Source organism: Lytechinus pictus, chromosome 7 (assembly GCF_037042905.1).
Source record: "Lytechinus pictus isolate F3 Inbred chromosome 7, Lp3.0, whole genome shotgun sequence".
Classification (NCBI taxonomy): domain Eukaryota; kingdom Metazoa; phylum Echinodermata; class Echinoidea; order Temnopleuroida; family Toxopneustidae; genus Lytechinus; species Lytechinus pictus.
This window is the reverse complement of record NC_087251.1, coordinates 21,832,326-21,836,989: the sequence shown is the minus strand read 5'-3', so window position 1 is coordinate 21,836,989 and position 4,664 is coordinate 21,832,326. Positions and strand designations below refer to the sequence as shown.

Sequence of the window (4,664 nt, the reverse complement as noted above, 5' to 3'; positions counted from 1 at the left end):
CACGTACATGTAGTTATTAAATATGATCGGCATCATTAAGCGCTACAAATTGGTCTAGAAATCGCGTCTCCTACGCTGAAATGAGGCTCTGCTGAATCGTCTTGATATCGTCCAATTTAACTGGTGTGATGTCATGCAGAGATCTGTTTATGAATTTCAAACAACCCTGAGTTATGATCAACAATGAGATCGCAAGACCTTTCTGGTGGGGTTGAACTTATGCTTTTAACAATAATTTTGTTAATATCTTTCATCATTTAAATTAGTTTTTTAAGCAACAATTCTTTTGAAGAACTGGTTAGTTATTACTTGATGAAATCCATATATATTTTTATGGTGAAATCAATATTTAAATTTCTGCATTCTATTTTCTCTTCTGTATTAGATATCATTGGCAAGTAACCACACCCAGGAACAGACAATAATCCAATTTGAGAAAGCAAACGAAAAAGAATCCCTTAAAGGTAAGAGAACTACTAATATTGAACTGATCATTCCATCACCCCCCCCCCCTCCGTCCCCACACAAACAACAAAATAGATATTGTGAACTGCCTAAAATGAACTTCACAATCAAGATTGAGTAAGAAGAGTGAAGACAGAGATGAACGAGTATAAATATTAAAAACTTATTTCTTTAGAAAGTTCTTTAGCAATACTAAATAGGTTCATTATTGCGGATTGAAATAATCGCTAGAGGGTATTCATTTGTCTCGCAATCTACTATGGTCAACAAGGAAATTTGTGATCACTCTCGCAAAAAGTGTTCACTGGCTTTCAAGGAAATGTTGAGAAAAAGGAGGCATTTGTGTCATTCCACTTCACCTTTAAAATATAGACACAATTGTTGTAGAATTACTTGATGCCTTTCATATGAAAATCATCCAATCCAATGTGATCTTCAAATATTCTTAGACACACCTCACCATATGTAACATATGGGGTGTATGTAGGTTTAAAAAGTATATCAAACTACTTTCATAATTCGGGTGAGAAAAAAAGGGCTGAGAAATATTAGTAAGAAAACTGTGGATAACTTCAGCAGAATAGCAGAATAGTATCAGATGTTCAGATTAAAAAAATAATATCATAGGCTCCTTTGGATGTAGACAGGATTAGGGTTAACTCTTAATGAAACAATAATATTCAAATAAATTTAATTAAATAAATTAGATTACATAAATACATCCCAAGTAAAAAAGATCTTTGTCCAACATGGTTTTATGGTTGAACTCACTCCCTCATGATATGATATTTTGCATGATTTGATTGGTCAACAGCTTTGTTGAGCTGTGTTACAACAAGAATATCTCCTGCCATGGCTCCAATTCTTTACCACTTCATATTCTGTTGGCTTGTACGATAAAAATCTAACAAACACAAGACTGCCATATCTGAACAAGCCTCAATGCTGTCAATTGCAAAGATAAAAACACTTATGTTCCAACATCAATGATGATAACCAGAGATATTTCCATCATTTTTCTTTTGTTCCTACCAGATGAATTCCCTCATCCTGGTTGTCATGGGCCTGCTCCTCTTCACAGCAGAACTCATCCCAGCCGCCCCTGCCCCTTTCTTTGATGAAGATGCAATGGACCTGATGGAGCCTGTCCTCAACTACCAGGAAGACCAGACGGTAAAGCGAAGCGCCCTCATGCAGAAATCTTGCATCTTCACCTGTTTAGCTTGCTCTAAGAACACCCATATGCAAACGACGGACTGCATCTCTGGTTGCAACGGTGCAGGACGAGACCCAAGCCAGGCACGAGCATACAAGGCCTGCCACATGTACCTTCACAGTGGACGTAAATAAATCATTTTTGAGAACTTCAAGACTTCATCCATCCCTCACAAAAAACAAGCAGATGATAATATACATGCTTTAATATTTTTTAAATTTCCATTCAATCGGTCAATTTTTGATAGTTTGCACCGCTGGGAAACACTTTCACCTTCTTCCACGAGACTGTCACATTTAGTTGATTTCTTGGGGTGTTAATTGTCAATCCCCTTTTCCTTCATCTACTTCAAGTTACGCTCTGCCGTTTACTCTTCACGCAACTATCAATGCCCCTCTATGATTTCATCACATCTTAAGATGTACTTTAAAGTGTAGATTGATTTCTTTATGAATAGAGGTTATTGGCTATAATTTTTCCCAACTTTGTTTCTAGTTAGATGTCTAAGCACGAACCTACTATGTATTGCACATTTCTGAAATTTACAATATGTGATTTGCTTTGTAAAATTTGTATAAAAAAGTAACATATCAACGTAATGTAAATACAGAGTTGCTCTATGCCTGATATCTTTAATTTTCATTTTTACATTTTGGAACCTTACATCTAAGCACACACTGGTAGTTCATTTCTAAAACATTAAATTAGTTTTATTTTGTATATTCATGGATGTGTCTGAAAGTGAGAAAGAAGTTTAAATATCCCTGTCATAATGACAGAGCAGTACAATATTGACCTTGCCATTTACATTGTGATGTGATGTTGCAATAAGCCATTCTTACTCCATAGCTGTAGTTTTCTACTGTCTTAAAGTGTAAGACCCCATTCTCATTACATTTTCTAAAACTAGCTTAGTGGAAACTGGTTGAGGAAACCAGTTTGGAAGATTGCTTTGCTAGCATTCCCATCTGATCACCCCTAAATGGTTTACAAAACTACTTTGAGTAAAGCAGTATTGTTGCTACAGGAATGCTCTCAGTGGGGTGATGTTTGAAACCGCATTGTAGACGTTCTACACACCATATGTGGAGTAGCGCACCAAACATGTGCGGGAATCAATTCCCGAAGAACGGCTGTGTCCTCATCTACACTTAAAGTAGTTTAACGAGGCAGAGAGGTCTTGAAATCCAAATCACAAGCATTTCTATTACACAATAAACTAGTTCCCACTAAACTGGTTTCCACTTAACTAGTTTTAGGACTGTAATGAGAACGGGGTCTTAAGGCCTCATCGCACCAAACCGGGTTAGGCCAGTGTGTCCCAAACCATACAAACACAAAAGATCTGTTATCATGCAGAACATGGTGTGAGTTTAGTGTGAGTTCATCATTGAGACTACCAACCAATAGTACAACATTACACCAGAATGAAGCCTCAAAGAGTTTTTGGTGTGACCAGGCCTTCACTCCATGCTCTAATGGAAAAAATAAATAGTACAAAATATATTTCGTACTAGTGATAAAGCTATACATTGGGAGACGCTCGTCTCACTCACAATGGAGATGCTGTCAATGCCAGAGAGCTCTCTTCTTACAATCAATGATCTATCAAATTTTCATAAAAGCCAGCTTAATCAAAGAAATGGCTGGATCATTGATCAATATTCCCCAGGTATATTTAGCTACCAATGATCATTCTAACAAGAACGAATACGGAAGTATTTATCTGGACCAAACTTCTTGTGCGCGAGTGAGGATTGTGTCTTTAATTGTAAAGTTCTCCTCAATGCTGGGAATATACGGTAATAACTCCCAGATTTTATAAGGCTGATGTTTTATTCTAGCCATTGATTCTCATGAAAGGGTCTTTATTTCATCGGGTATAGGGTATTGTTTATGAACAATATCAGAATTTCCCAAGAACGGAGATGACATTTTGACATTTTTTTGGATAAGGCATTCTTTCTCTTACCACTTAATAGAGAGTTTTCTCATTTACTATGGAGCCGCTCTCAACAACGCACAAATTCCTTTGAAAATGCAAGTCAAATCACAATGGAGAGCTGAGAGGCTTTTGTCTAAAGTTGGTGGACCGGGACAGCAGTGTAGTGTCTTGACTTTGACATAATATATTTGCGATTGTTCATCCCATGCAAATCTTTGGATGATCATCTATCCCAGTCCACCAACTTTCAACAAAAGCATCTCAGCTCTCCATTGTGATTTTACTTGCATTTTCAAAAGAATTGTTGCGCTGTAGGGAGCAGCTCCATAGTAAATATGCAAATTCTATAAAGATTTAATGAGTAAACTGTAGAAACAATGGATGAGTAAAACCATTTGATAAAACATGCAAGACAGACAGACAGACCATCATAAGCACTCGCACATTTTCAAACAATCTTACATTGATATTATGAATATGCAGTATCGTATCAAATGAAGGGAGATACATGTGTATAAAAGGTTTTAAGTTTTCATTTTAGTCTGTCAGAGTATATATTTTTGTTAAGAACTGTGTGAATTTGTCACACAACATTGTTTTAAATTTTGTTGACATTTGTATGCCATTCATTCCACTATTCTCCCACATGTAGCCGATGATTTCCACAAAGTCAAACAAATAAAACTTCTCAATTCATACATATCTCTGCTTTGTTTCTGATTATATTTTCTGCCTGTGTCACATTAAAATGAAGAGACAGTGTTAAATTGAAGTGTAAAGGCTCATTCTCATAAGATGAGAGAAAGCTCAACAACATTTGTTGTTGTTGTTGTATTCAGATATAGTGAGACACATCACACCAATTTACTTCCAGGTCTAAAAAAAAATTTATGAGGACAAATCCATGACAATAAATGATTCCAGTATGTCAAGACTCCTGATGAATGATTTCACTAGTTTTTCCATGCAGGCAATTCAAGACCAGGGGAGCGTTTCATAAAGGACTTGTTGGACGTTTTATCTGACAAGTCCCGTTTT

General features: G+C 36.3%; 1 long non-coding RNA gene across 1 annotated transcript; it reads left to right on the top strand.

Annotated features, from left to right (window-relative positions):
• Positions 1-381: 381 nt before the first annotated feature.
• On the top strand, positions 382-4,326 carry LOC129265913 (uncharacterized). Its single transcript, XR_010294118.1, has 2 exons — positions 382-464; positions 1,501-4,326. It is a non-coding gene; the product is annotated as an uncharacterized LOC129265913 (long non-coding RNA).
• Positions 4,327-4,664: the final 338 nt, after the last annotated feature.